This window comes from Ambystoma mexicanum, chromosome 10 (genome assembly GCF_040938575.1).
Source record: "Ambystoma mexicanum isolate Mex_15411 chromosome 10, UKY_AmexF1_1, whole genome shotgun sequence".
In the NCBI taxonomy this organism is placed as follows: domain Eukaryota; kingdom Metazoa; phylum Chordata; class Amphibia; order Caudata; family Ambystomatidae; genus Ambystoma; species Ambystoma mexicanum.
The window spans coordinates 1677697906-1677725381 of record NC_090932.1 but is presented as its reverse complement, the minus strand read 5'-3'; the positions used below and the strand labels follow the sequence as shown (position 1 = coordinate 1677725381).

The 27476-nt window shown below is 47.8% G+C and overlaps 1 protein-coding gene across 2 annotated transcripts in view; it reads left to right on the top strand.

The window, feature by feature from the left end:
- The first annotated feature begins 18299 nt into the window (after positions 1 to 18299).
- The window catches only part of LOC138492737 (zinc finger protein 268-like), a 106656-nt gene continuing 97479 nt past the window's right edge, over positions 18300 to 27476 (top strand). The window contains exon 1 of one of the 2 annotated variants that reach the window (XM_069620113.1): positions 18300 to 18434. The gene's annotated coding sequence lies outside the window, so the exon portion shown is untranslated. The remainder of the gene's footprint in view (positions 18435 to 27476) is intronic. The other variant, XM_069620114.1, reaches the window with a different exon arrangement.

Sequence of the window (27476 nt, the reverse complement as noted above, 5' to 3'; positions counted from 1 at the left end):
AGAATTGCAAGAACTTGTTATTGCCCATCATCATGAATCTTTAATGGAAGGACATCCTGGTATCGCTAAAACGGAGGAAAAAATTAAACGTCACTTCTGGTGGCCTTCTTGGAGAAAAGACATAAAGTCTTTTGTTCTGTTTTGCGGAATTTGCGCCCAAAACAAGGCTCAAAAGAAAAGGCCAGCCGGCCTACTTAAACCCTTGGATATTCCACCGGCACCATGGCACACCCTGTCAATGGATTTTATAACTGACCTGCCTCCTTGTGCTGGTTACAACACAATCCTTGTAATTGTGGACCTATTCACCAAAATGGCCCACTTTATCCCTTTAAAGGGTTTGCCTTCTGCTTCCACCTTGGCCAAGGAATTCCTGGAGAATGTAGTTCGCATACATGGTTTCCCTTCCATATTAGTCTCGGATCGTGGAAGTCAATTTATCTCCCATTTTTGGAAGAAGTGTTGCCAACTAGCACAAATAGATGTGCGGTTATCCACCAGCCACCACCCCCAGACCGACGGACAAACCGAGAGAACCAATCAGACTCTCGAGCAATATCTTCGGTGCATGTTACACCAATCCGAGTTAAATTGGAAAGACATCCTTTGGATCGCAGAATATGCATACAACAATTCAGTGCATTCTGGAACGGGACAAATCCCCTTTTATACTTTGTATGGTCACCATCCTCGGACCTCTGACCTAGATCCACCTCTGACCCTGGAAATGCCCGCAGTAAATCATCTGCATTCCACAATAACCCGAGCCTTCAAAGAAGCTGCAACTCATTTACAGCAAGCCAAGAAAAAGTATAAAGAAAACGCAGATTTGCACCGAAGTAAAACTCCTCCTTACCAAGTAGGAGACCAGGTATGGCTAGCAACTAAACACTTATCCCTCAAGGGCCCGCGAACCTTCAATCCCAGATTCATAGGACCTTATCCCATCAAGGCTATAATCAACCCAGTGGCCTTTAAACTGGATCTACCGTCCAACATGCGTATACATCCAGTTTTTCATGCATCACTTTTGAAGCCCGTACAACCAGGAACCCGATTGTCCAAGCCTCCAGATCCAGTTCAAATTGAAGGGGAATTAGAATTCGAAGTTAAAGACATTTTAGACTCCAAGGTGGTAAAGTCGAAACTCTTCTATCTTGTTGACTGGAAGGGATATGGACCTCAGGAGAGATCGTGGGAGCCTAGTAACCATGTCCACGCACCTCGATTAGTACAAAGGTTTCACCGGAGATTTCCGAACAAGCCAAAACCCCCGGAGGGAAGAACCTTGGGAGGGGCCTTGAGGGGGGGTACTGTCATGATGCCTACCTCCAAGGAGCCAGGTCCGACCCAGCAACCCCAGAGGCAGGCATCATTTCCCCCAGGGGAGTGTCAGCGGGCCCAAGCTGGGGCCCTTTGGACGCAGTCCTGGCGCCTTAGGCGCCAGGCTCATGTTGGACCCCTGTCCTGGTGCCTTAGGCGCCAGGCTCATAAAGCTAGACATGTGTTCAAGTGTTTTAATGTGCACTTACCTGATGCAGACCATGCTGCCACATCCAGGCCCTCTTGAGGCCTGAATGGAACTACTTTACCTGTGGGATTACTTTCCACCCGGGTGTGGTCGGGGAAGGATACATACCTGATCGGAGGAAGGATACACACTTGGAACTTCTTCCAAAGCTATTTAAACCACACCCGATCAGCAACTCACGCTTCGCGTTGTTCTGCTCCTCGCAGCTGGACGCTCACCGTGTCAGCTCCTGCATCTGGACCTCAGCCACGCCTGTCAGTATCCTGGGTCACCTGCAAAGGGAGACAAAAGACCTTACCTGCTAAATCAGCACCACAGAGACATCACACCGACGATCCTGAAAAGGAAGACATCATTTTAAAAGCATTTTGCTACGATTGCTGCAGCGCTGCATTTCACTCACCTTTCCTGGACGCCACCATCTTCAGCAGCGATCATCCGGATCCACAGCCACTTCCCAGATCCTAGAGAGAAAGACAAGAACAAGGTGAGAGAAGGAAGGGAATAGGAAAAGCTCAGTTTCCTTCTAAGTCTTACCTGTTGGGTCATTCCCATTTCATTTCGGGTCTTGCCGCTTCCAGGCATCCGGACCCCGGCCCCTATGGGGAAAAAAGACAAAGACATTGAATGAGCGAATGCAAAGACATTACCCGAGCGCTCATCCAGAACTTACCTGTCATTTACTGGAACTGCACGTATCACTTCGGGTCGGCGCCATATCTCCGGCATTGCGAACCCCGGCCCCTAAGGGGAAAAAGACAATGAACATTATTATTAAGCTTGGACTTTTGAACTTGCAACAGAACTTTTACAGAGCCTTACCTGAATAGTCAAGCTTACCTGAACTCCCATAATCCTCAATCCAGTGAAGTAACTGGGTTTCAACGCGCCCCTGCATCAGAAGCAGGATGGAGAGCTCATCCTTCCTGACCCTAAGGTGAGACTTCACAGGGAATCGTGGAAGGGTATCGTGGAGGGTTGGAAGAGAGTGGGAGGCTTGAGCATAACTCAGTCAGTAGGTAATACTCCCTTTTCACGCACAGGGGAATATTCCTGCGAGCCGGAGAAGCCAGAGTAGAGGGGCCCTTCCTGTCCATCTTCAGAGTCCTGCGCTTCACCATTGAAGAAGCATCAGCACTCGAAGCCAGACCTGCGCCTCCGTGGGAATCAGGTGAGCGTTACACATATATAGACATAGTATGAATGCTCGAGGCATCTGTCTTACCTTACTCTACGAATGAACGTTCCAGGATTAGGTGCTGCTTTCGCTCCTTGCGAGTAACAATCTAAAATGGATGCTGTTTATGTAGTGATGTTATCACGTGCGAGCGTGGTGACGTCATTGTGTTTACACCGTCAACGTGTGACATGAAAATCGTCATACCTACGCATGTAAACACGGTCTGTTGATGCGCGTACTGGTTAAATGTAAGTATTCGTGAGTTGATAAATCAACTCATCACTAACTAAGCCCAATGTGTGATATAGCATATTGATTTCTAGAGGTAGGTGTTAAAAAACACACCTGGGTCTGCCTAAAATTAGCAGAGCTAGGCGTTTGGCGTTGTGTATGTGCGAGTCCCATGGGGGGAGTGATATTGACCATCCATTTACTTATTACTCCAAACAGAACATGCTCACATTCTCCGTTCTGTTATCCTTGAACCTTATTAGATAATTCTCACGGGCGAAAACATCTCTATATGAGTTATCATCACAGAAGCTTCGTGTACCCCAAGTGTGTGAGTTGGGTTCAAATCTATTGACTTGTGTGCAAGATTATTCATTGGCTATCACCCTGGCCTCTTATCTATAAGAATGCAGCTAGACTATAGTCTTCGTTCATCCCGTTGGGAGTTAGGCTGTTCAATTTTTCTATCCAGAAGATCTCCCTCTGGTTCATGCGCCTGGCATGATTCCCCCCTCTTTGACCTTTCTTTACAATCTCCAAGATCACCACTTTTAGTTGGGCAATATTGTGTTTCTTTTGGGCAAAGTGTCTGGCTACTGGTGAGTGTGTATTATTAGTTCTTATGTTGCTTTTGTGCTCATTCCAGCCCTCCTTGGCTTTCCTTTGTGTCTGTCTGACATAGTAGATGCCACATGGGCAACTTAAACCGTAAATAACAGATTTTGTGTCACATGTTGTGAAATCCTTTAAGGAGATTTTCTGTCCGTTGGATGGGTGTCTCACATAACTCCCCTTCATTATGTTGTTACAGTTACCACAACTCAAGCAGGCATAAGTGCCTGTTTTCTTCTTTGTGAGTGTGCGCTGGCTCTCAGCTTGGGGTCTTTCGGCTTTCACTAGACTGTCCCTAAAGTTCCGGCCTCTCTTGTAGGCAATAATTGGTGGTTCTGGAAATAGTCTCTTTAATTGGGGATCCAAGTTAATTATCCTCCAATTCTTTTTAATCATCCTTGTTATGTGGTGGCTCTGTGCTGAGTATCTCAGTGCATAGAGAAATGGGATTTCTTTTGATTTATTCTTAGGTGTACGAAGATCCTTTCTTTCCAAGTTATGTGTTTTCTCCTCTGCTTTCTTGATGACGGTTTCGGGATAACCTCTTTCTCTGTACCTTTCTGCCATGCATAGATTCTCATCCTTAAGGGTGTCTGGGGTTGAAATAATCCTTTTCAATCGAAGAAATTGACTGTAAGGCAAATTTTTCATTAAATGTCCTGGATGATGACTCATAAAATGTAGTGTATTATTGACATTGGTGGGTTTGCGGTAGATATTTGTGATGATTCCTCCTTGACCGATTTGTAATTCCACATCCAAAAAGTGTAATTTCGGGCTTTCCACTTCCATTGTGAATTTAATTCGTTCATGGCCTTCATTGATGTATAGTAAGAATTCTTCCAATTCAGCGCGTTCTCCTCTCCAGACGACAAAAACGTCATCGATATATCTCTTCCAGGTGACGATTTTGTCACTATATTTCGTTGGTGTTAATATCCATTTCTTCTCCAGATGGTACATGAATAGGTTGGCATAGACGGGGGCCATAGCTGACCCCATTGAGGTCCCGGATGCTTGCAGATAGAATTGAGTTTTATATCTGAAGTAATTGTTGACTAATATGATCTTGCTTAACTCCAGTATAAAGGTCTTGTTGGCTTCGCATTCATTTTGTAGTAGATGCCATTCAAGTGCTTCCAAACTGTCTTGATGCGGAATGCATGTATACAGGTTTTGTACATCAAATGAGACTAATAAATCGTCAACATTAATGTTTGTTAAGGTATCCAGATGATTAAGGAAGTCTGTGGTGTCTTTTAGGTACGTAGATGTTGTTTGTACTATAGGTTGCAGAGCTTTGTCGACATAGATTGCTAAAGGGTTAAAGATGCTATCTGTCTCTGCTACTATTGGTCTGAGGGGTGGGTTCATCAGATTTTTGTGTATTTTAGGCAACCCTAGCCACAAAGGTGGGTGGGGCTCCATCTAGAAAATTAGGGTCAAAACATCCAGAATCGTCACAATTCCCTCTCTCAGATATGCTCGGAAAATGCTGTTCCGTGCCCTCATGAATTTCCCCAATCTTATGAGGGGAGATAGGGGCAAATAGGTGTGGCGTGTTAGAGCAGAATCTTTTTTGCCCGCTCTTCAAGACTGTCACATAGATTCTGGAAGGAGGCTTCTATTTCAGCCAGCACTCTTTTATTCGCATAAACCGTGTTGAAGATTGAATCCTCGTTGGAGTAGACCAGGGCAGGAGGCAGGATTGAGGGTACATGAACAGGTGCCTTGACTGGAAAGAATCTGGAAATCTTTTATGTGTCAGAGTTTATAGTCTGCATTCCCTGTACTGGGGTGAATGGACTTCTCTATCAGCAGTAGGCGAGTCCCTAATGTCCGTGACTGATTTACACATGTCAACACCAATGGTTCTGTGTGTTCAGGATGAGAGGCACTCCTTAAATTGTAATGAGGAATATCCTCAGTTGCCATGGCTGCAGTCTTATAACAGTATAAGTCTTTGCAGCTTACGCTTAATAAAGAATTTGTAGGAACTTTTGTATAGCTTCCCACCTGCTTCTTCTGCTTCTCCGACTGCTCCAACTGCAGAAACTGCACTTGCCTGGCACTTTCCTCCAGACCTGTGCTCTGCGGCATGTCTTATCGTTGTAACTCGACAGAACTGAAACAACGGTCCTCCGGGAACCACCTCCTCGCTGATTGCTGTAGTAACTACACTTGACTGGCACTCCCTTCCGCGTTCCCTCTCTGTGTGGCACCATATGTTTTATTTTAATTTGGTGCAACTGAAACAAAGGTCCTCCAGGAACAAGCTCCTCGCTGATTGCTGTAGTAACTACACTTTACTGGCACTTCCCTCTGCGATCATTCGTGAACATAATTTCTTTTTCAGTTATCATGGAAAAATAAATCGCATTGTTAAAGTAACCTACTGCAAACAGGTTGAAAATGTCAGAACAGATGGCGTACATAAATAGTTGAAACATCGATCGACCTTTAGAGAACAAATAGAACAAAAGGCTCTCTCAAACATTGACCAATCAACCATAACAGTACCCACTGCGGTCACCAGCAGCACAACCCAAGCCAAAGCAGGACCACTTTCAAGCGGTCAAAACCAAAGAAATGAGGTTTGGATGTAAATTGATATGTGTAGAAAGTAAGGAATTCCTTGATATTGCCGGTTTCTGATTACATCCAGCACCAGACAAATGCATAGTGATCACCTCTGAGCTCATAGCAGGTGAAACTAGTGCCTGTCACCTCCAACCTTTGGCTTGCTATGGTCTATTTCTATGATTCTGGACTCCTAGCAGACCTCACCTGTCTTTCTCACTAACTGTATTTCTTACGAAGACAATAGGTTACATTTGTTTATTTATGGTCGTCTATAAGGCAGCCTCTGTGAGCACAGTCCCTTTGTGGCACCATAAGGGAGAATTGATAGGGGGAGTCTGATACCTGCAACCTTGTCACATTCCAGTGGGTAAGTGCAAGGCTGATGGGTGCAAGGCTGATAGGTGCAATGCTGCTGGGAAGTTTCACTCCAGTAACCTCCACAGAGAGGAGTCCAGAATCATAGGAACAGACCAGAGCAAGCCACAGACCACAGTGTGCAGAGCCTGGGAAATAGTCCAACAAGGCATCATCTGAGTGTGCCAAGTGAGGGAGGTAAGAGCATGGACGCTTGAAGCAGGTGGAATAGCCCACCAGTCAGTCGCTGAAGCAGGAGTGCAGGTCAGGGCAGGACCAAGGAGGGAGTGTGGGGAGAAGAACTGCTAAGGGTCAAAGAGGTCATTGCATAGGACGGACTATTCCTTCCCTGAAGTGGAGGTGGGTTTCTTCATCTCTGAGGGGTGCTGGTTGAGTGCTCTAAAGACAGGCCCCGGTCACTCTGATGGTCCTGCTTCCGTGCTTCCTTCTCCAAGAGCACCAGATAACAAGAGATCCGACAAAAGCCAATCTTGTCGGCCTGGCTTGGTGGTATTTTGATACCTATCAGAGTTGTTGGAGGTTTCCAGGACATTGCTTTAAGTAGGCCATATGGATGATTGTAAAGACTGGAGGGGGGTTTTGTACTCCTGCTCTCTATATGGCAGAGGAGAGGCACAGAGGACCCCAGCCAAGATTCTCTATTATTGGTACGTGGTCGAACAATCAAGGCCTAGCTGCTCAGGAGGTGATGCAAGCTGGTTCTTAAGTACAGTGTAGTCCCTTAGCACCCACAAAGGAATGTTTGCACACTGTATTAGTTAAAACACATTCTTTATATAATTAATATTCAATGTTATGTACAACATCACGATAACTAAGTTTGTACTCGGTTATCTATAATGGCAAATATACAGTTCTACATGGTACCACAATTACTATTAGATCTCTTTAAAGTGCATCAACTGTACGGTTAAATGTCACACAAATCAGGTCGTAAAGGAAAACAACAATAGATATAAGAGGAAAGCAGTTGGTTAGAACAATTGGCAGAATACTGGCCGCTACCGTTAGACACAGTTCTGTGTGGAGATCCCCCCCACCTGGGCCACCTGTAGAATAAAGATATATCACAAGCCCAGTCCATATACTGTTCACAAGAGTCTTTCCAATAGTTATGCAACCCCAAAGTACCTGGCATTGTAGCGTTCCTCGTCGGGGAATCGACGGCCCTTCTTGAGTGCCCTCCCTTTTAGGCCGGGGTCACGGGTCGAGCATCGGGCGAAGAACAGGGTGAACTACAGCAGTGAAGTGGAAGCTTCTTTCCTAGCATTGCTCGTCGACGGGGAAGCGTAAACGTCCTGCAAGGAAGAGGCGTGCGGGGCACCTCGATGTCGATAGTTCTGGACCGCAAAGAGTTTGAAGAACTGTAGCCCAGCAAGGGCGTTGAGTCGTCGTCATCTCTGTGGTCTTTGAGTGTCGGGAAACCCACCGGCGGATGCTCCTTGGCGCGTCGACGGCCTGGCCTTCTCCGGCGGGATAAGGTGGGCGGTGGTGCAGATGAGTGCGTCCGTGAATTGAAAGTTCTTAGGCAACGGGAGCACAGCGGCTCTGGTCAGCGACGGCAGTCGTCGACGGTGGGGGACAACAGTCGGGGCGCTTCTCTTTAGGATTCCGCAGCACTCCCCGTCTCCGGTCGGCAGCCTTTCGTAGATCTGTCTACCAGGGAGCTTTGGCAAAGATCAGCTGGGGCACGATGGTCCCTCGTAGCTCGGGAAGAGGGCACCTTACCAGGTCCTCTCTGGGTCAGTCCTAGGAAACACAGCAGATTTCAGATTGGTGAAGAAGAGCAACAGCAATTCTTCTCTTCCAGCAGGGCTTCAAGGTCAAGCTTCAGTTTCACTCCAGTTACTCTTCGTAGTTTGGACTTCAGCTTCTGAACACGATTCCTAGCAGCGAGAGGTCCTCAGATAAACTGTTGATCTCCCATTCATTCTGCTGGGACACACTTAAGCATCCAAACATTACGAAGGGCCTTCAGCAGTCAGTCAGCCAATCAGGCGCATGGTGCATTCAGGCCATTCTTCTCCATCCAGACACTCACAACATAGAACGTGGATTCTGACAAGTACCATGCCATTCAACACTACACACTGCATTCATACCAGTTTCGTGCAGGGCTGTCTCGGTCATTGTGTCAAACACCAGATACCAGACATCCAGAACAAGAAGTGTAGATTCGTCACACACTCCATTCACCCAGGTCCCACCCACAGGTGTACCCACAACATACGGTCGTTGGGACGGCTCCAGCCAGTCTGGGCTGCACTTTCCCACACTACCATATATGGAACTTCCACCCAACAGTCAGTCAGCGCGAAGGGACAGAGTCAGGGCTTCCGGGGACTTCGGAAAGATCAAGGTAACAGGCGATGGAGGGCAAGAGGCCACGGGGGCCATCTCATCTCCACCAGGAATCTATGGATTCCAATGACAGGGCCTGGGCATCCCAAAATGGAGGACGCTCAGGGCACCAGTCAATTCAGCCCGGCGCTGCCACAAGCCCGTACCCTGCTCTGTGGGCCACACACAGGTGCCCAAAAACATACACTGGGGCACAGGGTTGTAACCCCACCCATGGGTGCCATAAGGGTATCCCATGGGTCTGTACACCAAACTAAAAGAGAGAGCTGCACCACCAGGAGTCCCACATGAACTCCTGTGCACATGAACTCCTGTGTGGAAAACACGACAGAACACACAATAAAAAGAAGTAAAGGACAAGGATACAGAGGCCCTGTCCCTCCGATGCATTTCCAGCATCACAGTGGCCCCCCCCCAGACTGAGGTTAGGGTGCCTAATCTCCCACGGGATAGACACCCATATCCAAACGGTCAGCATACCTTCTGGAAAGGCCATCTGCATTATCGTGACTCTTGCCTGGTCTATGCTCTATGGTGAAGTCTAGCTCTTGCAGGCTAATGGACCACCTGAGCAGCTTCAGGTTTTCACCCTTCATCTGCATAAGCCACTTCAAGGGATTATGATCTGTTTGGACCTTGAAGGTAGACCCAGTAAGTAAGGGTCTAAAATGCCTAAAGCTCCAAACTATACTAAAACATTCCTTTTCAACCGTAGCCCACCTAAGTTCTCTACCCTTAAGTTGTCTACTGATGAATATGATTGGATGTTCTCTTCCTTTGTCATGTAACTGGGACAAGACAGCTCCAATTCCGGTGTTGCAGGCATCAGTTTGAACGATAAAGGACTTGCTGTAATCAGGCGCACACAACACGGGTGCCCTACACAGACTTTCTTTGAAGCCATCAAAGGCCCTCCGACAGTCTTCCGTCCAATTAACCTTCCTAGGCTGTTTGGGTGAAGTCAGAGCTGTCAGAGGTGCAGCTATGGTCCCATAGTACACCATGAAATTGCGATAATACCCAGTGAGGCCCAAAAAGGCTCCCACCTGGTTCTGAGTAGTGGGAGTCTCCCAGTCATGTACATCCTGTACTTTACTGGGGAGAGGTTGGATTTGACCCCCTACCTCATGACCAAGATATGTGACTTTCCCCAGAGCTATCTGGCACTTGGTGGCCTTGATAGAGAGCTTAGCCCTTTTCAAGACCTGCAACACTTTATCCAGATGTGTTAAATGCTCTTCCCACGTGGAACTGTAGACGGCAATGTCGTCTAAGTAGGCCACACAGAAGGCCTCCAGCCCACTGAGCGCATGATTGACCAATCTCTGGAAGGTGGCAGGGGCATTCTTCAACCCAAAAGGCATGACACTAAACTTGTAGAGTCCCTCAGGTTTTGAGAACACTGTCTTTTCCTTGGCACGGTCCATCAGAGCTATTTGCCAATAGCCTGCGGTAAGGTCGAAGGTGCTCACAAATTTGGCAGCAACTATGGTGTTGACGAGCTAATCACCCGGGGCAATGGGTGCGCGTCAATTTTGGTGATGGCATTGACTCCTCGGTAGTCCACACAGAACTTCCAATCCTTGGTACCAGCCTGGGAACTTGCCTTGGGGACAAGGACCACAAGACTGGACCAGGGACTGGTTGAGGGTTCAATAACACCCAGATCCAATATCTTGGTGACCTCAGCCTGGATGTGGTTCTTAACTGTATCTGACATACCGTAGCACCTGCCTTTGACAGGTACACTGTCACCAGTGTCAATTTTGTCCCTACACCACGGTGTAAGGCCTGGTGTCAGGGAAAACAGAGAGGCATACTGCCGGAGCAAAGCCCTGCAGGCCCTCTGCTGCTCTGTCATCAGATCTGGAGAGGGATGTACTCCCTCCACTGAGCCAACCTGTGGGTTGCTGTGCAGCAAATCAGGAAGGGGCTCACTCTCAACCTCTTCTTGCTCTGAAGCTAGCAAGAGACATGAGACTTCTGCTCGCCTGCGGAAAGGCTTCAGCCTGTTAACATGGAATACCTGAGGGGCTCCCCCAGGGACTCCCAGGTCAACCAGATAATTGACCTCGCCCATCTTGGAGATTATCCTGAAGGGTCCAGTCCATTTATCTGCCAAAGCTTGAGGCTTTGTAGGCTCCATCACAAGGACCTCCTGTCCTGGAGTCCAATCCACTTGCGAGGCTTTAAGGTCATGCCAGTACTTATTCAATTCCTGGCTGGCCTTGAGATTCGCTGTCGCCTGACCCATCATCTGTGTCATCCTCCGTCTCAGGCCTAACACATAGTTCCCCACTTACTTGGCGGGACCTGGAGGTATGGCCTCCAAACCTTCTCGGATCAAGGCAAGAGGCACCCTCACGGGATGTCCAAAGAGTAACTCGAAGGGGCTGAAACCAACACCCTCTTGAAGTAGCTCTTTGTAAGAGAACAGCAGGCATGGCAGGAGGAGATCCCATTTCTTCCTTAGGGGCTCTTTCAAAGCACCTAGCATGCCCTTGAGAGCTTTAGTGAATCTCTCAACTAGACCGTTGGTCTGAGGATGGTAAGAGGTGGAGAACGTATAGGTTACCCCGCACTTTTTCCACATGGTTTTCATGTAATGGGACATGAAGTTGGATCCTCTGTCGGAGACAACCTCCTCAGGGAATCCAATACGGATGAAAATGCCCAGGAGAGCCCTGGAAACCACCTTGGCAGTAACAGTCCGAAGGGGTATAGCCTCAGGGTACCTGGTGGCATAATCGACTAAGACCAGGATAAACCGATGTCCACCTAAAGTGGGAGCATCAAGGGGACCGGCAATGTCGATGCCCACCCTCTCAAATGGTGTGGCAACCACTGGTACTGGCTGCAGTGGGGCAATGATCCTGCCTCCAGTCTTGCCAGACAACTAAAGTTGGGTAGGTCCTGCAGTGGGACTCCACTTCCACCCCTATCTGTGCCCAGTAGAAATGGGCAGAGAGCCTCTGCTTAGTCTTCTTGGTACCAAGATGACCAGCTAAGGGCACCTCATGCGCCAACTGCTGCAGGAAGGGCCTGTAAACCTGGGGTACCCCCGACCTCTTGAGGGCACCCAGTTCAGGCTTAGTGGGCTCACTAACAAGGAACTCACCCTCCCAATACATCCGGAATGTCCTAGGCACTTCTCCTTGTGCCTGGGACAGGGCCTGTTTCCTCAGACCCTCGAGAGAGTGGCACTCTCTCTGACCCTTACAGAAGTCCGCTCGGGAGGGTCCCCCTTCAGCCTACAAGCATTGAAGGTCGTGGTGGTCCTCCGGGTTGAGTGCCTCTCCCACAGGAAAGTCTTCTGGCTCTTCTCCCACAGGAGTTGAGACGGGGTTCACCACTGGACCCAGCGCTTCTGGAGCATGGATCCCAATGGGTGCTGTCGGAACAGCAGGAGGAGCAGGAGCCCCCTCCACAGAGGTGGCCTTCTTACTCTTCCGTTTCCTTCGGCCTTGGGTTTCCCCATTGGCGAGGGAACCGGGCTCGCAGCCGAACCCTGTGTGACCTGCGATCGGGTGACCACCACAGCAGCCATGGGTAGACCATCCGTGATCATCCACAACTCGACCAAATCGTTGCCGAACAAAATGTTTGCAGGTACATTGTGCTGAACCAGGACTGGAAGCTTTGTTGTCTTGTCTCCAATCGTGATGTTGACTAAGGCTACAGGCGATAATTTGGGAGGCTCACCAGCTAACCTTGTGGTTCTCAGTGGGGTACCTACATAGTCCTCTAGCATGAGAAGGGTCCTGTCCACCACTGTCATGCTTGCCCCAGTGTCTCTCAAACCAGTAGAAGGCTGGCCATTCAAGAGGACACTTCTCAAAAACCTATGTGTGTTTTCTGGGATAGTTGCCAGTACTGCTGCGTACTGGTCCCAGGCCCCAAGGGACACTAAGGAAATCTCTACGGGAGCACCGAATGTGATCTCAGTAGAGGAGGGGAGGACAGAGGCATCCACCTCAGGTACAGAGTAGGGGTAGGTCAGGCTGACAACCTGGACTCCAAGTGCCTTACCCTTACACTTGGGGTCATCCCTTCTGTAATCCAGAGCCCCACAATCCCAACAAGTGCCAGGAGTGCGGGGTATGGTACTGGGACCCTGCTTTGCAACAGGCGGACCACTACTCTTACTCCCACCCACAACAGACTTATCCCCACTAGGTGTTTGGGTCTTAGGAGAGGAAGGTTTTGGTTTACCTGACTGTGATTGCTTCTGGGACTCCTCAGCTTTCTGAGAGGTCCCCTTTTCTTTGTCCTTGTCCTTCCCACTGGAGCCCTTAGGGGACACTTGGTGGGAGAACCACTTGTCAGCCAACCTAGCCAGCTTAAAGGGGTCCAAAATGTTCTGTTCAGAAACATACTGATGCAGCTCTGGTGAACAGGCTTCCGAAAAATGCTCAAAAAACAAAAGGTGGGACAATTCAACAAACGTTTTCACTTTGTAACCATTAATCCACCCCATCATGTTCATGTGCGCAGCACTCACCCAGTCAATCCAAGACACATTCTCTCGTTTCTTAAAATCCCTGAACCTTTTAAGGTATTGGGTAGATGTCTTGCCAAACTTGCCAATCAAAGCAGACTTCATGCACTCATACTGACCCCTTTCTTCCACATGCAGCTTCAGAATACAGTCATACCCAGTCTGAGGCACTCTGCTTAACAAACACTTAGCCTAATCTTATCTACATCATGAATTGCACAAGCCATCTCAAATGCTTCAATCCATTGGAGGGTATCAGAACCCTCTGCATACACACCAACCAAATCTTTCATAAATTTGGTTGCTGGGGACCTGACACTCTCAACTGGTTTTGCTGAAGTCTCCACTCGAGCTTTCTCTAACTGGATTTGCTGACATTCATTGTCTCGGTTATTGAGTTGAAGGTCCTTATCTTTGATTTAAAGATCCCTATTCTTGAGCTCCACTTGTTGTGCCAACTCCTCTTTCTTAAGCACAGCATCAATTTCCAACTTGTGATATTCATCCTTAATAACTCAAGTTCCAAGGAATTGCTGGGGTACGGAACAGAGGCAGCAGGAATGGTGGCGTTCCCAGAATTAGATTCAGCGACAACCCCCGGGGCAGAGTCCTCTTTGGTTGCATCCCCCCTTCAAGAGTTTCACCATCTGTCTGGTAGTCCACCAGGGCAGCTATCAGCTCAGCCCTAGACTTACCCACAAAGTCTAACTCCTTGGCTTCACAAGCACTTTGGAGAGCCTCTAAGCTCATCTGAGTCAATTTACCATTCGCAATAGATTCCATTGCTTGTAATGCAGTTATCTTGTGCACAACTAAACCTCAATTTAACAAAGTGCAGATATTTTGTAAGTGGCACGGTTATACACTGATTCTTAAAACCATAAGCATCCCACCGCTGGCACCAGCTGTAAAGACCGGAGGGGGGTTCTGTACACATGCTCTCTATATGGCAGAGGAGAGGCACAGAGGACACCAGCCAAGATTCTCTGTTATTGGTACGTGGTCGAGCAATCAAGGCCTAGCTTCTCAGGAGGTGATGCAAGCTGGTTCTTAAGTACAGTCTAGTCCCCAAGCACCCACAAAGGAATGTCCGCACACTGTATTAGTTAAAACACAGTCTTATATAATATTCAATGTTATGTACAATATCACGATAACTCACTTTGTACTCAGTTATCTATAATGGCAAATATACAGTTCTACATGGTACCACAATTACTATTAGATCTCTTTAAAGTGCATCAACTGTACGGTTAAATGTCACACAAATCAGGTCATAAAGGAAACCAACAATAGATATGAGGAAAGCAGTTGGTTAGAACAATTGGCAGAATACTGGCCCCTATCATTAGACACAGTTCTGTGTGGAGATGCCCTCACCTGGGCAACTTGTAGAATAAAGATATATCACAAGCCCAGTCCATATACTGTTCACAAGAGTCTTTCCAATAGTTCTGTAACCCCAAAGTACCTGGCGTTGTAGCGTTCCTCGTCTGGGAATCGATGGCCCTTCTTAAGTGCCCTCCCTTTTAGGCAGGAGTCGTAGGTCGTCGAACATCCGGCGAAGAACAGGGTGAACTACGGCGGTGAAGTGGCAGCTTCTTTCATAGCGGTGCTCGTCGACGGGGAAGCGTAAAAGTCCTGCAAGAAAGAGGCATCGGGGGCACCTCGATGTCGATAGTTCTGGATCGCAAAGAGTTTGAAGAACTGTGGCCCAGCAAGGGTGTCGAGTCGTCATCTTTGGGTGGCGGGAAGCCCACCGGCGGATGCTCCTCTGCATGTTGACGGCCTGGCCTTCTCTGGCGCGATAAGGCAGGCAGCAGTAAAGACGATTGCGTCCGTGAATCAAACGTTCTTAGGCAACGGGAGCACTGCGGCTCCGGTCGGCGACGACAGTTGTACACGGTGGCGGACAACAGTCCGGGCGCTTCTCTTTGGGATTCCGCGGCAGTCCCCGTCTCCTGTCGACAGCCTTTCGTAGGTCTGTCTACCAGGGAGCTTTGGCAAAGATCAGCTGGTGCACGATCGATAGTCCCTCGTAATTCGGGAAGAGGGTGCCTTACCAGGTCCTCTCTGGGTCAGTCCTTGGAGACACAGCAGCTTTCAGATTGGTGAAGAGGAGCAACGGCAATTCTTCTCTTCCAGCAGGGCTTCAAGGTCAAGCTTCAGTTTCACTCCAGTTACTCTTCGTAGTTTGGTCTTCAGCTTCGGAACACGATTCCTAGCAGCAAGAGGTCCCCAGATGTACTGTTGATATCCCATTCATTCTACTAGGTCACACTTAACCATCCAATCACTACGAAGGGCATTCAGCAGTCAGTCAGCCAATCAGGCGCACGGTGCATTCAGGCCATTCTTCTCCATCCAGACACTCACAACATGGAACGTGGATTCTGACAAATACCATGCCATTCAACACTACACACTGCATTCATACTAGTTTCGGGCAGGGCTGTCTCAGTCCTTGTGTCAAACACCAGATACCAGACATCCACAACAGGAAGTGTAGATTCGTCACACACTCCATTCACCCAGGTCCCACCCACAGGTGTACCCACAACATACGTTTGTTGGAAAGGCTCCAGCCAGTCTGGCACTTCCCCACACTACCATATATGGAACTTCCACCCAACAGCCAGTCGTGGGGAAGGTATTGAGTCGGGGCTACCTGAGACTTCGGGAAGATCAAGGTACCAGGTGATGGAGGGCAAGAGGTCACGGGGGCCATCTTGTCTCCATCAGGAATCTGCCGATTCCAATGACAGGGCCTGGGCATCCGAAAATGGAGGACGCTCAGGGCACCAGTCAATTCAGCACAGAGCTGCCACCAGCCCCTACCCTGCTCTGTGGGCCAAACACAGGTGCCCAGAAACATACACTAGGGGCACAGGGATGTACCCCCACCCATGGGTTCCATAAGGGTATCCCATCGGTCTGTACACCAAACCAAAAGAGAGAGCTGCACCGCAAGGAGTCCCACATGAACTCCTGCGTGGAAAACACGACAGAACACCCAATAAAAAGAAGTAAAGGACAAGAATACGGAGGCCCTGTCCCTCCGATGCATTTCCAGCATCACAGTGATACAGCGGGATGTGAAGGAAATGGTCTTCTGCTGGGAGCCAGTGAATAGGTTCAAGGGTTTGGGTGGGTGATGTGGTTGCAAGGTCTGTTCTGGGTAGCCTGAAGTAGTTGCTGGAAGTATTTGGGGGAAGTCCAGATAAAGGCTATTTACAATAGTCGAGCCTTGAGAAGACCAGGGTTCTGTTAAACGCCACTGTATGAGGAACATTCAGCAAAGCCAGAATGCACTTGAAAATAAGATTCCTAGAAAACTGTGTGGCAAAATGGAGAGAGCTGTCGAAGATTACTCCCAGGTTTCTAGAGAAGGTAATCATAGTAGAAGACATGCCAACATTCTGAATCCCTTTTGAGGGAGATTTCAGCACCAAATTCGGGAGAATGCATTTTCCCCATAGGAATACATTGGGGATATTGTTATTTTAGGCAGACAGTAACAAATAGTACAGTTTTTAATGAAAAAATCGTGAGTCTCCCACCTGAATCGGGAGGGTTGGCATGTATGTAGTAGGTGTGGTGAAGAGAAAAGGTAGGAAGGGGATATTGCTTGAGTTTCAACAGACAGTGGCTGGAGCTTTAAGTACCGGAATTACACTGAATTCCTATGTCTCAATCAAGGATAATAATTTGGGTATCGGTGAGTGAGGATGACATCTTGATCTGAGTGCTTATTTGGAGCACCCACCCTGATGAGTTTGCATGCCTCTCAAGTAATACTGGGAGAAGGGAGAGGGACGTGGAGGCATAGCTCTCAACTCACATGCTTTTGGCGGGTGTCACCCGCCTTCTAAACAGCTGACTCACTCGCCAAGCCTCCTGCATGCCCATTCATTTCAATGGGACTCTCACCCGCCAAAAATAAAATTGGGTGTTTACACCCGCCTTTGTGACACAAATGGTTGAGAGCTATGGTGGAGGCTTACTGATAATCTTCATTACTCTGTCTTGCTCTTCCTTGTGACAGTACTCATAGCGCACAACCTTTCATGGCCCTTGGGCGGGTGAAAAGACCCAAATTTGCATTTGGCGGGTGAAAGCCATTGATTCCTATAGGCGTGTATCATGCTTGGCGGACGAGAGAGCTGCCTAAGCGGCGGGTTACACCCACCAGAAGCGTGCGAGTTCAGAGGTATGCAGTACTCACATCATACTTTTATACTTGGCAACATTCTGGAGCACCCGGGCGAGGAAGATTTTGGCACAGAAAGTGGGAGAATTGGATTATGCATTGGATTGCATTGGGCTTGCAATTATTTTAGGTCGGGAGAACATAGCTCTCAACCATTTATGTCGCAAAGGCGGGTGAAAACACCCGATTTTATTTTTGGCGGGTGAGAGGCTCATTGAAAAGAATGGGCGTGTAGTTGGCTTGGCGGGTGAGTCAGCTGTTTACAAGGCGGGTGACACCCGCCAAAAGCGTGTGAGTTGAGAGCTATGGGAGAAAGTAAAAATGTGCAATATTTTCAATTGAAAAATCATGACTCTCCCGCCTAAATCGGGAGGGTCGGCCTGTATGCAGCTTGCCCACACAGGCAGGAAAGAATGCACCAAATGAATAGTAATTATCTGAGGTATGCTGTATAGATATATAGAAAAAGACAAAAATAGAAGCAGGCTTCCTGAAATTATGTAACCTAATAAGTACTGTGACGAAGAAGAGCAGAACTCGAAGTAATGCCTATTTGGTAAGCAATGCAAGCATTGTCTGGAGTCACGCATTTCCTCCGGAGCTGCATTTCCGTTGGTGTTGGTGCCCTGGTGTGTAGTGTCTCGTGCACGACGCTTGCGCAGTGCAGAAGGTTGGGCTGCTCTGGCAGCTTCAGCTCTAGTCCTTCCGGTGCCCTGGTGCATGTCCCAGGAAGCCGTGTCTTCCGCTCTGCGCATGCGCAGGATGTCGGCTAAGGCTCGCTCAGCCAGAAGATGAACTTTCAGCTGCAGGGACATCACAGCCCAGAGTGGAAGGCCCTGTGCTCTCTGATTAGGTGAGTGATGGGCTACAGCTGGGCAGAAACAAAACCCATTGCACAGCCTCCAAGCTGTTGCCCCCAACTCACCCGAATTTAGAGGAAGACTCACGACAAAAAGCTGGAGAAGTTTCAAATATCTCTCAAAGTTCATATGTCTGGTAGCTATCAATGGCCTTGCACCCAACACCTTAGTGGACCTCTGGACTCCTGCTCCCTCTACCCAAAATAATCAGACCCCAGACTCGTATCTCTCACCTATTCATATGCATAGAAATGCCACGCTGCAAGCTACTAGCCAGCATAAAGAAAAGTCCATTGCTCCCTCAACCCTCACATGCACACAGCACACCATTTCTCACTTGCCATCATCACTCAGTGGCTAGTGGTGAGTGCACATTTTGAAGCATGTGTATATTGGATACCGCCGGCGGTATTATCATGCGTTAACTCTGCCCATTTTCAGAGGAAAAGTGGTAGATTAATCTCCAGTTTATTGCTGAGGGTAAATCCGCCACTCTTCGTCCCAAAATCGGCAGCTTTACCACGTGGTAATACAGCAAGTGGTAACGCCACCAAAAATCCCCATGGCGTCCTATGGACTAAATAAAAGTGGAATTACTCTGTTCTATCGCTATTTATAATCCTGTGGTAATCCCACGGGACCTAGTAGCGGTAACAGTAAACCATTATGGCAGTAATTCAGTAGAATTACCACTGAATTGCAACTTAAAGAGGACCATTTTTCCTACATTAATCATGCCTTTAGTACATTCAAGTAAATCCTATTTATGGCTCTTTTTTTATGGCGATGCCCAGTGTGTCCCCCTTTTATTGCCCCTCACCGCCCAGTGTAGTCTCAGCTCATAACCATTGCATATTTAAAGGCACCCTACCCAGGGATTTCCTACCCCCTCTGTACATTTTTCCTATTTAAGCAATTTTGGTTTTGCATGACATCCTTTTTGTTAAAAGAATAAAATCCCCAAAATGTCTTGTGCTAAAGTAAATTGGGGTGCTCTTTCTTTTAGTTTTGCCATATAGGCAGCACTTTTTGTGCCTAGAGAGGGTTGCAGCTACCACTATTGCCATCAAAGGATGATGACAAAAATGACAATGCAAAGGGCCTCATTACAAGTGTGGTGGTATCTCGGCGGTAAATCCGCAGGGATACCACCAAACTGATTTACAGTTACCGCCACATGCCAGTAGAATCGCCGCTGGATTACAAGTGGCGGTATGGCGGGGCTAGTCCCCTTTTATGGAGTACATAGGACTCCATAGGGATTTTGGCAGAATTACCACCAGTGGTAATTTCATTGGCTGTAATTCCACCAATATTGCCTTTTTATGACTGTAAGGAGGCATCTTTCCTCCACCATACCTCCAAACCCATAGTTTGGCGGTGCGGTAATGCGGCAGTAGCTCTGTTACCACTGCATTACCAGAGTTTTTGGCCACACCGCTGAACTCATAATGAGGCCCAAAATGCTAATAGCCCTGCCTTTCCTCCTCTGCAGGTTCTTTCAAGTTCCACTTGGCCGCTAGTCCCTGTGGAGGTGACCGCTTCATCATCAAGAGTGGGTTTCATGGGAGCTCCTTCTAGCACTAGCTCTGTAAAGCAGCGAGTGAAAAGACGGTAATCCTTGTTCCCGATTCTGGGGTCTTGGTCAGTGGCTTTGCTCAGTACACCGCAATAGTTTGCTTTTCCCTATTTAGGGACCTGTCCATACTGGGACCATATGCACAGTCAGCATAAGACACTCGCTATCTTCTCCGAACTTCCTAGTTTCCCTTATCACATGACCCAACATGAGATGGTGCAGATGGCCAACCCGTTGCCAAAACACTTTTTCTCACGTTTGTATTGATTTATTTACATTTTCCATCATATCTAAGATTCTTTGCATGCTATTAACTAAGGGTAACATCATATGCTGAATATAATTCCACATATTCTCGTGTTACCTATGATATTCTGACATCACATCCCCACAGAAAACAGCACGTGCAATGCTCTACCTTACAAATGGTGACTACACCAGTCATATGATGGCTTGACTCATACTGAGATATATGTGGCTGTGCTTGCCATGTGATGGTATTGCCTGCATATTGTAGTTGAAATTGGTTATTTATAAGGCGCTTAATACCCAGACGTTCCTAAGCGCGGACACAGGGATCGAACCTGTGTTGCTCCACGTCGTCTTGCTTGCAAGGCGAGCGCGTTGCCCCAGAGCTATCCTCCCGGGATGGGATATGTGGGCTATATCTTGCATATGATGATAATATGACACATTTAATGCCATCATTATCCCAACAAATTCAGCATTAAAGTATGGCAGTATAGCAGCCTGCTCACTCAGAGAGACCTCGCATGACAATGTCTGGACAATAATGGTGCTGCCTGGCCTTAAGGTGGCAAAAGCTGGCAAATGGGTAGTACTTTTTAAAGGCATCTCCTCTGTTTAGTAGAACTGTATGAAGGACAATTTGTAAAATTATTGATGATCACTAGATGGTAATATGTTGGTTTTAATATTTTGTAAAGATCTAATTTGATCAAAACAAATAAAAATAATAATGAAAAAAAAGGTAGTACTTGGACATATGCCTATCGGGGCCCTTTACTTTAGCCAAAATGTTTGGCTTTGCCAATGCTTCTTAAAATGGCATTGAACTTGAAACTAGGTAGGTTTAAGTATCCATTTCCAAGCGAGTGCAGGGGTTCTCCCTGACCAGCCAACAGGTGCCTTTTAATGTACGTTAGGCAAGCATAAATAATCAAAACAAGCTATTTTTCGGACACATTTAAAAAATAAATATAGACTGATCGGGCGACTACTGCTCCGTAAGAGTAGAGGGATGAATGGTGGTTAAACTACCCGCCCACCCTCACACTACTACAAACCAACAGTGAGCCCAATTATAAAGGTAAAACAGACACAGGCCAGAGATGAGCCTCTTAACCTCTTGTGGTAACGTGGGCCGAGTGAAGGCTATAATCAGGGTTGTAACACAGGCAGCAACCCAAACAGCAATAGTACAAATGTTCCAGAATTAAAGAATGTCCAGACACGTTTCTATACATATATATGTACTTCAATTAAACAAATTATTCACACAACTATCTAAAACTCACCCAGTAAAATAAGACAGAAAATGCAGAACAGGTTGTATGTAGGCACTCTGGATATTTTGTCAGGGAGAAATCGGGCAAGAAAGCAAGAATGTCACTTGAAATTATATTTTTCTCTAGCCAAAAGGTGAAAATGGCTGCAACAAGTCACTAAGGCCCCACAAGTGGGCCAGGTGTACATAATCATTTGAAAGTACCTGATTTCATTGCTTAGGGGGTTGAACGGTGTCGAACCAGGCTTTGAGCTGCTGTAGTTGACCGCCAGATGGGTTTTAAGGCGGGTGGCAAGTCGACATAGAGGCAGATTTTATTCACTGTACATTATGAAGGCAGCATCGAGCAGTGCAGTTCGATGACGATCAACTGTGGTTTGATTTGTACCATTAGTTTTTGAGTCAGACGATGACACAATGCTCCAACGTTTTGAGATGAGGTGTGATGAAAAGTCCTGGTGGTACAGTGTGGGTTTGACATACAGTGGTGGTTCAAAGTTCTCTACAGCGGTGCTGGTGTTCGAGATGGACAGATGATTGGCTATGCTTGATGATGCAGCACTGGTTTGAAGCCTATTGAAACGAGTGGGTTTTTAGTTCCAAAGACCAGCATCCAAAACAGCAAAATGCCAATCAACCCGAGAGGTGTAATGTGAAATAGGAACATTTATCAAATGATTTTGAATGGATTGAAGATTTTGTGTGGGCCAATACGGATGAAATAATTTGTTATCGAGATAGCCTGGTGCTAGACCATGCAGGCGGTTAAAAATAAGACGCAGGACCTTAACCACTACCAGTTGCTTAACTGGCTGTCAGTGAAGGGACCTTCGAACTTGGGAAATTGAGGAGCGTTTTGGTAAATGGTGGATAAGTCATAAAGACGAGTCAGTTGCTGCTGTGCGATGACCGCTGGAGTTGTATTGGCGTAGTCTAATGTAGAATTGACCACTGCTGCAACCACAGTGGGATGGTCTACAGGTGTAATAAAAGGAAGAGCATAGTGTACCAGCAGGAGACTGTGAAAGCTAGTCTTGACTATCTCGCTAACCTGCCTGTTCATCACAATAAAAGTCTGATTCCCACCTGGCCTTTTATTGAGTGGGCAAAGGAATCTGGAAGCTCAACTAAAGATGGGGAAGGCGGGATTTGTGACGGGCTTGTCACCAAATGCTTGGGTCCAGACATCGTCATCTCCGATTTAGAGGGGTTCTGTTGTAATTTGTTAAAGACCATCCATCTTTTGACTTCCTCCATGTAGCAGATTGTATTTTCAGATTAATCTGTGTCGTTATTAACTCTCAAATAAAATGGTGTGTTATCGGCCTATGATGTCGTAGATCACATTGGGAGAATATGGCCATCAACGGTCTCATGTAAACAATAAAGAGCAAATTGGAGAGTGACGAACTCTGGTGAACCCCACAAGAAATGGATATCGAACTATATTCTGCATATGTGTTTGCCCTTAGTTAATATTATGCAAAGATTCTTAGATATGATGGAAAATGTAAATAAATAAAAAAAGAGTGAGAAAAAGGGTCTTGGCAACTGGTTGGCCGTCTGGAGTACCCCTTATGCGATAAGGAAAACTAGGAAGTTCGGAGGAGATAGTGACTGCCTTATGCTGACTGTGCATAAGGTCCCAGTATGGACAGGTCCCTAAACAGGGAAAAGCAAACTATTGAGGTGTACTGAGCAAAGCCACTGACCAAGACTCCAGAATCAGGAACAAGGATTACCGGCTTTTCACTCGCTGCCTTACAGAGATTTGTCCTAGAGGGAGCTCCCATGAAACCCACTCTGGATGATGAAGCGAGCACCTACACAGGGAATAGCTGCCAAGTGGAACTTGAAAGAATCCTGCAGAGGAGGAAAGGCAGGGCAATTGGCATTTTGGGCTTCAGTATGAGTTTGGCGGTGTGGCCAAAAACTGTGGCAATGCGGTGGAAACAGTTACATGGTATAGCCTATTTATGTCTGCTGGTTGAGCTCTGTGATGCTGTTGCGCGTGCGTCTGCAGCTCAATTGACAGCAGGAGGTTCTGCAGATTGAAGTTTGCTGCTGCTAGTGGTGGTGTGGTTTTTGGAAGTGTGTTTGGGGAAGGTGTGGACCATGCATACATTTCTGGGCCTATTGGGTACACCCGTGGCTTCATTTCCATCACCTGCAAGCATTGGATTCCAGCTCCTGGGTGCAGGTAACTGCAAGCATTGACCCCAGCTCCTGGGTGCAGGTCACTTTTTGGTGGAATTATCTCTTGTTTTTGATGATATGTCATATTGTAATATGGTTGAATTAGTATTCTATTTTCTGGTGGTAATTCCCCAGTGCTAATTCCTATGGCGAAATGGCACTGGGGAGTTTCCACCCGTTTTTCATTCCCCTTCAAATTACCATAAAGGAAGCTTTGCAGCAGTATATTGCACACACCCCTAATTGGATTGACATAAAAGTGTGGCCGAGAAATTGGCTGGTCGGTCAGTATGCCTGAGGAATGGTGAAAGGCCATGCCCCAGGCATTTTGATGGCTTGGAAGTACCACAGACTATAATATGATATGATATGGCATTTGTAACGCTCCTATACACCAGTGTTTTAAGGCGCGGTGAGGCAAGGAAGGGGGAAGGGGAATAGAGGGAGGATAGAGACCGAGATCTTACTAGGCCAAGTAATATTGAGATTGCGCAAGTGCATGGGACGGGAGAGGGGAAAGTGCCAGGGGAAAGGGGAGGGGGCAGTGCTGTACTTGGGTTCAAAACAATAACAAGAAGTGCAGCCAGCAGGAGGCGGGTGCAAGGGTAAGTGCAGACAGCAGGTGTCCAAAAGTGCAGGTAGGGGGACTGTAGGGTTACAAATACAGACCAAAGTGCAAGGGTTGCCAAGAGGCAGGGCGGGTGTGCAACTGGGCAGACAGGGACCTGGGCCTTAAATCGGAGGGTAGCCAGGTGACCATTGCAGTATCAGACAGGAAATCAGCAGGGGAGAGGAAGAGAGAAAGCAGAAGCAAAGTGGAAGGTCTTGAGGTGCTTCTGCAATCGGCGATGGTTCTCCTCAAGTTTCAGAAAGGCAGGGAGGCTGTTCCAGAGGGAGGCCCGAGCTGAAGAAAGAGATCTACCACCAACTTGTTGCTTGGAGAAGCGACTGACCCTGAGGGAGTTGGATGTGGAGGAGCGAAGAGCTTGAGTAGGAAGGTATTTACGAAGAGATAGTTGGAGGGATTGACGACCCAGGCCCCAGAAGGCCTTGTGGACAATGAAGAGGGTCTTGAACTTAATCCTTGCAGCCACTTGGAGCCAATGCAGAGATTTCAGTGCTGGGGAGATACGATACCTGGGCTTAAGGCCAAGGACAAGTCTTGCAGTCCTGTTCAGGATGAGTTGCAGAGGGCGGAGAGTAGAAACAGGCAGATTTAGAAAGAGGCGTTGCAGTAGTCCAGCCTAGAGAGAACCAGAGCTCTAGAGACGGTGAGCTTCTGGGGGAAGGAGAGGAAAGGAAGAATACCTCTGAGCAGGTGCAGTTGGTAGCATGACTTCTTAAAGACGTCAGAGATGTGAGGAGCAAAGGAGAGCGTGGAATCGAAGATTACCCCAAAGTTCTTAGCCTCACAGGTGGGGGCAGGAAGAGGGCCAAGGGAGGCCAGCCAGAGAGTAACAGGAAAGGAGGGTGCAGGTGTGCCGATGAGGAGAATATCTGTCTTACTGGCATTAAGGCAGAGATCATTGGCAGCATACCACTCCTGGATAGCAGATAGACAGTCAGAGCTGAGAGAAGGAGAAGAGGTGGCAGAGGGGAGCCTGAAAACGAGCTAAGTGTCATCCGCATAGCACTGAAAGTTGGAGCAGAGAGCGGCAATGCAGTGGGCGAGAGGTGCCAGGTATTGGTTGAACAGTTAGCGAAACAGCTAGTGGAAGTGCATGGATGGCCATGCTAATGGGGATATGGCCATAGGCCGTTCACCGGATAGAGCGTCTGGTCAACATGGCTCCAGGCATGGAGGGTACAGTGTTCACTGTGCATTCTGGTGGGTAGGAAGAGCATATTAGACATTTCCTCTGTATTTATTCAAAATAATAAAGAATAGGGCTATCTTACCATATTGCTACAGGGATGATCCCTACCTAACCAAACTAACTAAGGTGCTCGCCTGTCGTCGGGAAGTCCAACTCAAAAATGTCCTCGGTCCAAACCCTAATCTAGCTGACCCTACCACTTATACTAATAACTAAGGTTTGCCAAAAGAATGTCTCTCTCCTGACTGATTCCCTTCAGCCGGCTGTCTCAAGGTTTTCAGGGTTCCCTTATTTCATATATGTATATCAGATGTGAAAATGTCATCCAATCGAAACATTCATTACGATGGTCTCTTCTGGTTCTCTGATTTCTGAGCCTGGTAGCTTCTACCAACTACTCATAGGCCTGGTGTTCCAGATGGTGTTCTGCTTATCAATATTCACAGTACTTTCCTTAAAAGGCTTTCTTCACATAGTCTCTTACAGTCCTTCCTCTGACTTTCACTTTCTTTCCACTCGACCCTTCTGGGGTTTGCTATTTCTTGATCATAGGTGAGGCACCACCATTCCTGGGGTTGCTCTACTAGGCTTTTTCTCTGAGCCCTTGGTGCAATATGTAATCTTGACTCATAGCACTTTTCAGTCTCTCGTTAAGGGATTCCCCCACTCTTCAACAGATAACTTTGTTAACGTCTTCCATCCTTGACAAGAAGCACTTTCCGGCTTTCTCAAAGCCTTGTGCTTAATATCACCATTCGCTTTCCTTGGTTTCTCGTGATATATTTATTTATGATTTTTCAATTTCCCAACATCAATATCGTATTTTTAACAAGTTCCTTCACTAACGGTATGTTCCTACCATTCAACCCTGGTAGCTTCATTCGTTGTGGGTGGCGTTTTGGGGTTTGGCGTTTGCACAGGTCTGTTGCTACGGTCCCCCGTCTCTGCGCTCTGGTCTTCGAAACCGCCCCGCTCTTGGCATCTCTGTAGCTGGCCATGTGTTAAACGAGTCTTCACGAGATCGTGGGTTACCTTTTCTTCCTGTAGACCGTGAAGTTGAGGTTGCCAGTATGTCGATGTATCTATAGCCGATGAATGGGTAACGCGAGAAATTAGCCCAATCCCCTCCTGACGATATAAGACAGGACGGCACTGAACCAACTCCCAACGCCACGGGTGGCACTTCTCAGAATTTGCGTGACGTCGGGACAGTGTTTCCACTGGCTGAGAAGGCTTGATGAAGACACCGATGATAACGGAGCTGAACACAGGAACTTCCAAGAAGGCAGTAAGGCACAGGTACCGGCAGGGCACAAGACAGGCAAAGGAGAACAGACTGCAAGGAAAAGCAGTACAGACAGGGGAAATCCCCACTTCCTAACAGAAAAGAAGAGACTAGGAACCCAGACAGGACCTCCCCTACCCTAAACCAGGGACAGGCAAGGGACCAGCAATACAGGGAAGAAAGGGTAGGAGGAGCAAGAAGGAATAAGGAGATGAGGCAGGGCTAGGCAGAATAAGGCAGAACAGGGAACTGGAGGGCTGGAACACGAGCGCCAGGACTCCAGCAGCGCATACACAGTAACAACCGTGTTGAGACGCGTTGTCCCTGCGCATGCGGTGCCTTTTTAAGGTCTGGGGTGAAAGCGAGGCTTGGAACGCATGTTCCGATGCTGCGCATGCGCGGGATGCCGAATACCGACGATCCGCGCATGCGCAGATCCTCGCAAGATGGCGGCGTCCACGGAGCCCATCCGGACCGCGGGTCGGCGTGAGGAGAGACGCCACCGCGGATACAGTCTCCATGAAAGAGGAGACCGCTGCGGCCGTGGACCAGGGACCCCAGGAAAGGTAAGTGACGCCCGCGAGCGAGCGCGCGGCGTGACACCATACCCCCTCCCAGACAACCCCGGAG